The sequence below is a fragment of the Hordeum vulgare genome, chromosome 7H (assembly GCF_904849725.1).
Source record: "Hordeum vulgare subsp. vulgare chromosome 7H, MorexV3_pseudomolecules_assembly, whole genome shotgun sequence".
In the NCBI taxonomy this organism is placed as follows: domain Eukaryota; kingdom Viridiplantae; phylum Streptophyta; class Magnoliopsida; order Poales; family Poaceae; genus Hordeum; species Hordeum vulgare.
The window spans coordinates 549,320,568-549,333,254 of NC_058524.1; positions in this window are offsets into that span (position 1 = coordinate 549,320,568).

Sequence of the window (12,687 nt, forward strand, 5' to 3'; positions counted from 1 at the left end):
GTGACATTTCATGAGCAACAATCCCTCCAATGACTTCCGTAGGCTTGAGATCTTTGTAGTTTGGCATCATTTGGATCAATGTGCACATGGTGTCATACTTTCCATCCAAGGCTCTAAGGATCTTCTTGTCGGTCATCTCTTCGCTTCCGAAGCCGGCGATCTCATTTCTCATGAGAGCGAGCGTAGAGTACATTTCAGTGACTCCTACACCATCCTACATCTTGAACTTGTCAAGTTGACTTTGTAGCACATCCAACTTAGATTCCCTAATGGATTCGATACCTTTGTGCATATCAACCAAAGTATCCCAAATTTTCTTTGCATTCTCAAGACCACTAATCTTGTTGAACTCTTCGAGGCATAGGTAGTTGAATAGAATGTCGCATGCTTGAGCGTTATATTGCAACATCTTCAATTCTTCCGCAAAAGCTTCATGATCTAGTTCCTTTTCATCACCAAAGAATTCACCTTGCAATCCAACACAAACAATAGCCCAAACGGCAGGGTTATGACGAAGAATATGCATTTTCATTTTATGCTTCCAACTAGCAAAGTTTGTACCATAAAACGAAGGACCTCTACGATGATAATTTCCCTCACTAGACGTCATACTCTCCTAGGTTGTGAAACCAATGTGATGGAACCAAAGATCTAATACCACTTGTAGGATCCGGAATATGTCTATAGGGGGTCATTAGACTACTTCACCAAATAAAAACTTAGCCTTTTCCAAATTTTAATAGTTGCCAAGTTTTAGCAATTATACTAAGTCAAGCTCACCCTACACATGCAAGTCTAAGAGTATAGCAGCACAAAGTAAATACATACACATGTATGTAGAGGGAAGGGATAGGAAGATCAAATGCAATGGGGACACAGAGATTTTCCCGTGGTTCCGATAGGTGGTGTTATCATACGTCCATGCTGATGGAGACTCCACGAAGGGTAACGGTCGTGAGAATCCATGGAGGGCTCCACCCACAAGTGGTCCACAAAGAAGCAACCTTGTCTATTCCACCATGACTTACGTCCACGAAGGACTAGCCTCACTCAGGGTAGATCTTCATGAAGTAGGCGATCTTCTTGCCCTTAAAAACTTCTTAGTTCAACTCCACATGAAGTTGGAGGCTCCCAAGCAACACCTAACCAATCTAGGAGACACTACTCCACAAAAGGTAATAGATGTGGTATGGATGGTGAAGTCCTTGCTCTTGTGTCTCAAAAGATAGTCTCCTAAACACTCAATCACTCTCTCACAGATTTCGCTTGGTTGAGGAAATTGATTGGGTGGAAAGCAACTTGGGGATGCTAGAAATCAAGGTTCATAAGGTTGGAGTGGAATATCTTGATCTCAACACATGAGTAGGTGGTTCTCTCTTAGAAAATATATGGGGCAAGTGTTGGCATGTTCTCCGTGCTCTGTCTACGAATGAAAGGGATTTGGAGGGGTATATATAGGTGTCACCAAAAATCCAATTGTTACAACATTAGTGCTCAACTCGGTGAAACCGAAGCAAAAACTGAGTTGCACCGACTAGTGCAAAATGTGGAAACATTTGGCATTTCGATGAGACCGATATATAACTCTCGGTGAGTATGATTTTGCTAGCCTAGGCAGTTACACAGACTTGGTGGCACCAATTCGTAAAACTCAGAGATTCCAATCTTTAGCAAATGGATACCAGGGAGTTGGTCACTGTTTTTCGGTTGCACCGGAATCAAACTTGGTGTCACCAAGAAGGTAGGGTTGGCTCTGGATCTGTTTATGGTGAAAATCATTAGGGCCAATTTGGAATAGGTTATGGCACCAAATTTGAGTGATAGAGTTTAGACAGAATATTTTTGTGGGGAAATTCATGAGTATTTTTGGCTAACTCTAAGCATTTGAGAAACCAGATCATCATGGATACCTCATCCCCTTTTAATAGTATTGGCCTTGGTATGGACTCAAATGTGATATCTCACAGAATGCAAAATGTGAAGTCTTGAAGCTTGAAGCCATTTGAGGTTCCTTCGCTAGTAGAAAACAAGGCTTTGGTCCAGGCGATGAAAGGGCTTTAATCCCGGTTCTGTTACAAACTGGGACCAATGGGTGCATTAGTCCCGGTTCGTGAGGCGAGGGCGCCGGCCGGGCCAGGGTCCAGGTTCGCCTGACCCCTTTGGTCCTGGTTTGAGACACGAACCGGGACCAATGGTCCTTGCTCCTACTGCAACACCTTATTCCTGGTTGGTGGCTGGAACCGGGACTAAGGTTTAGTCTTCTGTGCCGTTTCTAGCCACCAACCGGGACCAAAGAGATGCCTATATATACTCTCCCCTGCCCACCCTCTCCTCTATTTTTTACCGTAGAAGGTAGGAGGTGTGTGTGCTGCTCTGTTCTGCCTTCCTATGCACATGAGGTGTTCGATGAAATGCCCGAGCCACACTTGAGCTTTATCCTCTCCAAGCTCGACCTCCAAGTTCCATTTTTATCAAGATTTGTTAGGTTTGGCGTGCACCAACTACACAAGTGTTCTAAAAGGTTAGCTACTTCATCATTTCATCTCTCACTGCTAGTTTAGCTCATTTCAAATGCTCTAGAAGTAGAGCGGTTTGTGGATTTTAGTGTAGGGGTGTATGTGGGAGTTCTTTTGATTTCGATGCACAATTTGAGCTCAAATTAACTTATTAGAGTTTGCACATGTGTAAGGTGCGGCCCCGACCCCGTCCTCACTGTCGTTGATCGCCCGCGCCGATCTCGTCACCGGCACCACTCTGGTGAGCTTCTTATTATTATCTTATTTCTAAGAGAAAAAAAATTCTTACTTGTATGATTTAGATAGATACTTGTATAAATTTCTTACTTTTATTATTGTTTCTTATTATATAGTGCGATGGTTTTGGTATCCGCCCACGTGAGCCCTAGTTCGGCCTGTGATTCGGACGTGGTATATTTTCTTTTATAACTATTTGTTTCATGTAGTGTTTATGACAATTATGCTTACCAAAGTGACATGGATGTTTTTATCTAGGATGTATGTGAACCAGAAATTCCAACCGACCCTCTTGTCGAGGGGTTAAATTTAGTTGAAAAAGAAAACAATTACTTGAAGAAAAAATTGAAAATAATTGAGGAGAAGAATATGGAATTGGAGTTGCATGTTGGCGATGTCGTCGATGATCACAAGATCAAGATGGATGCAATGCGGTTGAAGATGGATGCAATGCGGTTGAAGATGGATGCAATGCGCTTGAAGATGGATGCAATGCACTTGAAGATTAGGAATAATAGAAAATATGACATTGATAAAGAGGCTTGGTATCATTATGTTGTTGGGTCAATTGTTACCTTATTTGCGATTTTATCACATTTCTTGTTGCATTTAAGTGGTCTACATAGTTGTATGTTGTTTTACGAGAACTATATATTAATTTTATGTATTCTTTTGCAGTCATAACATTTGATCACTAATGTACTTTGGTTTTAATGTGATGATGAGGTTTTATTAATTTGGTCATTTCTCTATTCATGATCTTCTGCAATGGTTTTTGATATACTTAATTTCATAATATAGATGAACCGCCAATGGATTTACGGTGATTGACGCACTTCGGAGTACATTACGGGCCTGCATAATTTTCTCGGTGTGGCCGAGGCAGCCAATTAGAATGGTTTTACATACTGTCCATGTGTTAACTTTGAGAATACGAAGGATTACTCTTCCGCGAAAACCCTTCATGTCCACCTGCTTGAGAAGGGTTTCATGCCCCAGTATTATGTTTGGACCAAGCATGGAGAAACAGGGGTTATGATGGAAGAGAATGAAGAAGAATAGGATGATGACAACTATCTGGATCCTATGTTCCCTGAATATGGTGATACTGCAATGGGGGAAGCTGAAGATCAAGAGGCACCAGACGATGTTCACGATGATGATCTTTGTCGTGTCATTGTCGATGCACAGAGAGAATGCGAAAGTGAAATGGAGAAGTTGAAGTTCGAGCACATGTTAGAGGATCACAAAAAAGGGTTGTACCTAAATTGCGAAGATGACAACACAAAGCTCGGTACCACACTGGAATTGTTGCAATGGAAGTAAGAGAATGGTTTATCTGATAAGGGATTTGGGAAGCTACTAAAAATAATGAAGACGAAGCTTCCGAAGGATAATGAATTGCCTCATAGTACGTATGAAGCAAAGAAGGTTCTCTACCCTCTAGGATTGGAGGTGCAGAAGATGCATGCATGCCCTAATGACTGCATCCTCTACCGCTGTGAGTACGAGGATTTGAACGCATGCCTGGTATATGGTGCATTGCGGTATAAGATCAGACGAGATGACCCTGGTGATGTTGAGGGAGAGCGCCTAAGGAAGAGGGTTCTTGCAAAGGTGATGTTGTATGCTTCTATAATACCACGGTTGAAACATTTGTCCAGAAACAAATAATATCCCAAGTTGATGCGATGGCACAAGGCAGACCGTAAGAAACATGGGAAGTTGAGAGCACCCATTGATGGGTTGCAGTGGATAAGAATCGAGAGAAGGTGGGTGGACTCTGTAGGTGATGTAAGGAACGTATGGTTTGGTTTAAGTGCAGATGGCATTAATACCTTTGGGGAGCAGAGCAGCAATCGTAGCACCTGGCCTGTGACTCTATGTATCTATAACCTTCCTCCTTGGTTGTGCATGAAGCGGAAGTTCATTATGATGCCAGTGCTCATCCAAGGCCCTAAGCAACCCAGCAACGACATCGATGTGTACCTAAGGCCATTAGTTGAAGAACTTTTACAGTTGTGGAATGGAAAAGGTGTATGTGTGTGGGATGAGCACAAACATGAGGAATTTGACCTACATGTGTTGCTATTTGTAACCATCAATGATTGGCCTACTCTCAGTAGCCTTTCATGACATACAAACAAGGGATACCATGCTTGCACGCACTATTTAGATGACACCAAAAGTATATATTTGGACAAATGCAGGAAGAATGTGTACCCGGGACATCACCAATTTCTTTTGACCAACCATCAATGTCGAAAGAAAGGCAAGCATTTTAAAAGTGAGGTAGATCACCGAAAGAAGCCCGCCCTTCGTACTGGTGATCACATACTTGATATGGTCAATGATTTACAAGTAATCATTGGAAAGGGTCCTGGCGGACAATCTGTTCCGAAGGACGCTGAGGGATGCACACCCATGTGGAAGAAGAAATCTATATTTTGGGACCTACCCTATTGGAAAGACCTAGAGGTCTGCTCTGCAATCGATGTAATGCACGTGACAAAGAATGTTTGCGTGAACCTGCTAGGCTTCTTGGGCGTGTATAGGAAGACAAAAGATACACCGGAGGCATGGGAGGACCAACAACGTGTGATGAAAAAGACGCCATGCATTCAAAGCAGTACGAAGGTCCTGCCAGCTATGCTCTTACCAAAGTAGAGAAGGAAATCTTCTTTAAATGCCTTCTCAGTATGAAGGTCCCGTCTGTCTTCTCATCCAATATAAAGGGGATAATAAATATGGCAGAGAAAAAGTTCCAGAACCTATAGTCTCATGACTGCCACGTGATTATGGCGCAACTGCTTCCGGTTACATTGTGGGGGCTTCTACCAGAAAATGTCCGATTAGCCATTGTGAAGCTATGTGCATTCCTTAATGCATTCTCTTAGAAGGTAATCGATGTAGAAATCATGCCAAGGATAAAGAGTGATTTGGTGCAATGTCTTGTCAGTATCGAGCTGGTGTTAGCACCATCCTTCTTCAATATCATGACACACGTCCTAGTTCGTCTAGTCGACGAGATTGGCATTATGGGCCTTCTATTTCTACACAATATGTTCCCCTTTGAAAGGTTCATGGGAATTTTAAAGAAATATGTCCGTAACTGTGCTAGGCCAGAAAGAAGCATCTCCACGGGCCATCAAATAGAGGAGTGATAACCCACAAGTATAGGGGATCGCAACCATTTTCGAGGGTAGAGTATTCAGCCCAAATTTGTTGGTTCGAGACAAGGGGAAGCCGAAGAATATTCTCGAGTATTAGCAGTTGAGTTGTAAATTCAACCATACCTGAAAGACTTAGTATCTGCAGCAAAGTTTCAGTAGCAAAGTAGTGTGATAGTAACAGTAGCAGCGGTAACAGTAATAGTAGTGACAACAATAGCGGTAACAGTAGCAGAAGTGACAGCAGGAAAAGACTCGTAGGCATTGGATCGGTGATGGGTAATTATGTCGGATGGCATTCATCATGTAACAGTTATAAATGGGGAGATATGTCACTAGCTCCAGTTCGTCAATGTAATGTAGGCATTGATAACCCACAAGTATAGGGGATCGCAACAGTTTTCGAGGGTAGAGTATTCAACTCAAATTTGTTGATTCGACACAAGGGGAAGCCAAAGAATACTCTCGAGTATTAGCAGTTGAGTTGTCAATTCAACCACACCTGAAGGACTTAGTATCTGCAGCAAAGTATCAGTAGAAAAGTAGTGTGATAGCAATAGTAGCAACGATAATAGTAGCAGCAGTAACAACAGTAGCGGTAACAGTAGCAGCAGTGACAGTAGTAGCGACAGAGTAACAGTAGCAGCAGCGACAACAATAGCAGCAAAGTAACTTAGCAAGGACCAGTAGGAAAAAATCGTAGGCATTGGATCGGTGATGGATAATTATGCCGGATGACATTCATCATGCAACAGTTATAACATGGGGAGATTGGTGATGACGATGGCGACGATCTCGCCTCTCCGGAGCCCAGAACGGACTCCAGGTCTGCCCTCCAAAGGAAGAACAGGTGGTGGCAGCGCCTCCGTATCGTAAAACGCGATGAACTCTTCTCCTTGATTTTTTTCCGGACGAAAGGGACTAAATAGAGCTGGAGTTGGAGGCGGCGGAGCCCTGAGGGCCACACAAGCGTGCTAGGTGCGGCCAGGGGGGGCCCGCGCCTGGTGGGCTTCCGGGATCCTCGCTCCACTCCTCTGGTTGATTCTTGCACCAGTATTTTTTTTATATATTCCACAAAAAATCCTCGTAAGTTTCCAAGTCATTTTGAGAACTTTTATTTCTGTGCAAAAACAACACCATGGCAATTCTGCTGAAAACAATGTTAGTCCAGGTTAGTTGCATTCAAATCATGCAAATTAGAGTCGAAAACAAGGGCAAAAGAGTTTGGAAAAGTAGATACGATGGAGACGTATCAACTCCCCAAGCTTAAAGCCTTTCTTGTCCTTAAGCAATTCAGTTGACAAACTGAAAGAAAGAAAAGAAAAACTTTTACGAACTCTGTTTGATCTTTTTGTTGTAACTATGTCTAACTCGTATTCAGATTTTCAGCAAGATCATAAGCTAACCACATAAGCAATGACATTTAGGTCTCAAGAGGAACTCACATCAATGGCATAATCAACTAGCGAGCAATAATAATAAGTTTCAAACGTCAACAGTTCAATCAAAACAATCATGAAGCAATATGAACAGATGGTATCTCGCTAGCTCTTTCTGAGACCGCAAAACATAAATGCAGAGCACCTTCAAAGACCAAGGGTTCACTGAACATTGTAATTCATGGGAAAGAAGATCCAGTCACATTCATAATCAATATCAATTAATAACAAAGCATAAAAATGACGAAGGTGCTCTCTAATTGGTGCTTTTATAAGAAGAGGATAACTCAACAGAAACATAAATAGATAGGCCCTTCGGAGAGGGAAGCATTGATTTGCAGAGGTGCCAGAGCTCAAGCTTTTAAAAGAGAGAAGAATAATTTTGGGTGGCATGCTTTCATTGTCAACGCGATGACCAAGAGTTTTCACCGTCTTCCATGCTACACATACTATAGGCGGTTCCCAAACAGAAAAGTAAAGTTTTGACTCCCCACCACCGATCAATCACACTCCACGGCTAGACGAATACTCGGGTGCGTCCATACCAACAACAATCCAGGGGAGTTTTGTTTGCAATTATCTTTCGATTTGAGCATGGAACTGGGCATTCCAATTACCGGCCCCTTTCTCATGACTGATAGTGAATAAACACATATCGAGCATAACACGCCTATCATGCAAGATACTGATTGCCCCTTGTCATCACATGAGCGGTTCGGGCATTGTCGTGGTTTTTTCACGGCAGGTGTCCTTGTAAAAGGACTTGATACTGGAGCCATCGCACCTTGGTGGCGACTCAAAGGGGTTAAGCGGGAGAGACACGACGATTTACCCAGGTTCGGCCCCTCGAGAGGAGGTAATAGCCTACGTCCTGCTTTTGTGTGTATTGATATGGATTCAATTACAAGGAAGGCGTAACTCGCCTAAACCTAGCACTCGATGATTTCTAACCTCCCCCTGTCCCCTGGGACTTCGCCTTTATATATAGGTCGATTCCCTAGGGTTTACAAGGATTCCTTCCTTTCTACAACTCGTGAACATTGCGGTCTCTAAATCGCCATCTTCCAAAGCTGGGAGACCCGCCAAGAGCCATACTCGTCGTACGACCCTGATTCGGCCCAAACGAGGCCCAACTAAACATTTATATGGATCGCCCAATGGATAACCCGACCCAACTAGGGCGAGTCATCCACTGGTTACATCCCCAACATTAGGCCCCAAATTGACTTGAACCTTTCTTCTTCATGCCAATACCTCTGCTTCATTGAAGGCGATTCATTCCCTACTTTTCTTCATCTGTCAAAAAATTGCACACCCGCCATCGCCTTTGGGCACTGACAATCCCTTAAGTCGCCAGATCATTACTAACTGGCCTTTTCTTATTCCTCTTTTTTCGGGAAGACCGCCACAACTCCAACGAATCTTTAGGGCATTGTTATCCCGAAATTTTCGGCGCACATTTATAGCGAATCTTTTATCTCCCGGCGGTTCCCGCTCATGGCGCCTCGATTCCAGCACCCGCCTTGATAAATAGGCCCGGGGTGGGGGGGGGGGGACAGAACTGGCGCTTCCCACCTACCAGTCATGTCACCTTCCTCCCCACCGGCGCAGCGAGAAAACCGCATCGCCGCGAGGAATCCGTCGCCGACCGAGCTTTCGGCCTTCACGCGAGGAGCTTCGGTGCTGCCTGTGGGCTTTTGCCGTCGTCCATTCTCGTGCCGCAACCAACACATCCGCCATCGTCATCGTCGACTGCATCGCCGTCGGTCACCTCGCCATTCACCACGAACTTCGCCGCCGTCGGAAACCTCTTCGCTCGACGGGACGCCCGTGCTTCTCCAGCAAACCCCATCACCGTCGGCTTCTCTCACCTGACAGCATCAGGTTAGGCTTCCACCTATCTTTAGGAGTAGATTTACTCTCCGCTTGAACTTCCGCCATTGCCGTATTCTTGAAGCTCCTTGCATATAGACGACATCTGCTCTGAATCGATTAGCACGAGTGTTGGTAGGATAGCTAATGTTCTGAATACTTCTACTTATCCGCTGTACTCGTGAATCTTTGAAAATAATGTTTTCACCAAGCGAAGGGCATCATCTGATAATAAACTGTCGCGACCAGTCATTTTCTTTAGGTTTTCTCATCTGTCTGGTAGATCCATTCCTTATTTACTGTTTGCAAAAAGTTGTTTATAGTCTTCATCTCCTGGTACTTTAAGTGAAGCGCCTTTACCATATTCAGAACGTAGCTCTTGGGAATAGCCACACCTCCATAAGTCGCCATAGTGACCCAACTCGGCCCTTTGATCTGGCGGGTCAAAGTCTTCCTTAATCAAATTACTCGGCGGGTTAAATGAACTGATTTCATCCCATACAGTAGGTGTCCAAGGTTTGTAATATCGTACTTTACTTATTTGTAGCATGGTCGCCTTCTTCAAAAGTGACTGGCTTCCTACAAAGGTCGATGACTCCATATTAGCCGATTATGTGAAAACGGGCAGCTTGGATCCTCAGGATGTTATTGGCTGGCGCACCGGGTTCGGAGAAGATCTCCCTAACCCCAAAGAAGGGGAAGTAATCGTTTTTGTTGAACACCTGGAGCGAGGTTTTAAGCCGCCCGGATCAAAGTTTCTTAGGGACGCCTTGACTTTCATGAACATCCGTCTCCAGGATCTGGGACCCAATTCCATAAGTAATTTGTGCCAATTCCAAGTTCTCTTTGAGGCTTATCTGCGAATCGAGCCTTCTGTCCCTTTATTCTTGCATTTCTTTCATCTGAATCGCCAAACGGAATTCCACAACGGCCCTAGCTTGGAACGTGGTGGCGTCAATGTCCAGCGGCGCAGGGATAGCCCATTCCCCTCACTCACCATGCCTAGCCATCCCAAAGGCTGGGGCGAGTCTTGGTTTTACTGTCAAGAGACGTCTCCTGCTGGCGAGAACAAGCTTCTGGGTTACAGGCCAACTCGCCTTCCAACCAACTTCAAGCTTCCAGACAAGCTTACCGAGGAGGAGGAATCGGAATTTATCCCAATACTATCTGAATTAAGATCTCTGACGAACAACGGCCTTACCGGGGTCGACCTAATCTGCTGTTGGGTTGAATGGCGTATCCTCCCTCTGAGCCGCCGGGATGGTCTGATGTGTAAATTTGATGGCACCCTGGATCATCCTCAATGCTATTTCCGCACAGCTTTAACGGAAAAGGATATTGTTACCATTATCAAAAAGCTGACTGGCGAGCCTGCGGGAAAATGCGGCCAAATCGGCCTTAAGCCTTTCTGCAAAATTAACCCGGCGCCCAAGGTAAACAAACCTAACCCACCTTTGGTCCTTATTCTTTATGCTTCATTTGTATTGTGGTTTCGTAATATATGCCATTTCAGAAAGGCGATAAGTTCTGGTCCAGGAAGCCCAAAAAGGAAGCCATGAAAAATGTCAAGCCGCCCTCAAAGAAAACCAAGGGTAAGGGCAAATCTGGTGCAGCTGAACCATCCGAAGTTGACGAATCTCAAGTCGGCGATGCACTTTCGGAGGTAAAAATTCGTCCTGTTTTCACTCGCCACCTATTATTGTTAGCCTTTGTATTTATATCTCTCCCTTTCCTTGAAATAGAATGAAGATAACGGAAGCCAAGAGGACTCTGTTGAGGTAATTTTTGTTTCCTCCGATTCATCTCCTTCTCCACCTAAGCCGGCCAGGCGAATTTGTGGGAAGTTCCCTTCTCACATCCAAATACTTATTTGGATCCAAATTTCCTACTGAAGAAAGCACAGCATGCCTCAAACCGGAAAACACGAAGTCACTCCGGCGATCTGGTATCTGGCTTACCAGCAACGAACAAAAGAAAACCAAGCGAGGTACTCTTATGAGTAACCATTCTTCATGTCTCTTTGGATCACGCTTGTAACCCGCCTATATTATTGATGTATAATTCTTGCAGAACTCTCCTCCCACTTCCGGCGACTCAGTGATGTCAACACTTCCACCAATGATTCGAGTTCCGGGGTAAGTCTTTTGATAACCTTGCCTTGACTTTTGAGAATAACGAGCTTTTCAATTCCTTAACATGCTTATTCCCTTTTTTAAGGGCACAAGCCAAGAAGAGGAAAACCAGTGGATCAACTCCTGATGCAACTTCAGAACCCGTGAAAGAATCAACTCCGACTCAAGACAATCCGGATCAGACTGAGCCTGTGATTCAAGTGGATCTTCCTAAGTCGCCGAAGGAAACAATGGATGCCCCTAAGCCGCCGAGCCCATTGACGACAACAAAAGACCCAGATGCTGTAGTTATTACTGGCTCTGGCTTTTCTAAGCCGACGGCGACAGTGTTGTCCAAACATGTAGCATCCTCCTCCCAAGCCATTCCCGAGTCTGGGCTCTCCAAGGCGAAACTTTCCGACTATGCAAATTTGGAGTTTAAGGAACTCTGCTCTGGCTTTGCAAGTCGCCTGGAGGCGAGCTATGAGATGGAGAAAAACCTGCTGCGGATGTTAAACAACAAACATGAGGTAAATTTTGTTATACTATATTATTCCCATTAACCCCCAAGGGCCGGGTCATCAGTAAAAAGATGAGCCGGGTCTTGAAAAATTAAAAAAAAACTTCGCGACCAGTAACCCCCAAGGGCCGGGTCATCAGTAAAAAGATGAGTCGGGTCTTGAAAATTTAGAAAAAACTTCGCGACTGGTAACCCCCAAGGGCCGGGTCATTAGTAAAAAGATGAGCCGGGTCTTGATTTTTGTATAATTTCATCTGAAAAAATTATACATTAGCCCCCAAGTGTCAGGGATATTGCTTTGCAGTAGTTCTGAGACTTGCCCTTATTTTAAACTTTCAATAGGAAAACCTTGCTCAGACCGAATCGGCGCTGGGCGAGTTAAGGAAGAATTTAGCTGGTCAACAAGACGCCCGAGCTAAGTCGGAGGAAAAATGTCAATTGGCCTTGGCCGAACTGGTAAAACTCAAGGCCGAGTTGAAAGAAGCTCAGGCTGACCAAAATGCTGCCTTGAAGAGGGCAGAGAAAGCTGAAGCTAGGCTGGCCACTGTACAACAGGAATTGTCCGGCTTAAAGCGTCATATCTCTAACATGACGCAAGCTGTCTTTGGTAAGCCTTACTTAAACCTTTGATCTCCTCATCTCTTTTTTGTTTTAAAATAACACTTACGATAAGTCGCTAATCATCATGATTCAGGTCCGAGAGTCGCCAACCTTCAAGAAGACTGTGTGTTGATGCTGAAGGCGATTTACACGCTGACAGAGCAATTGTACACAGGCAGTGTCTTGACTGTTAAAGCTGTGATGGGTGCCAAAGAACCTATC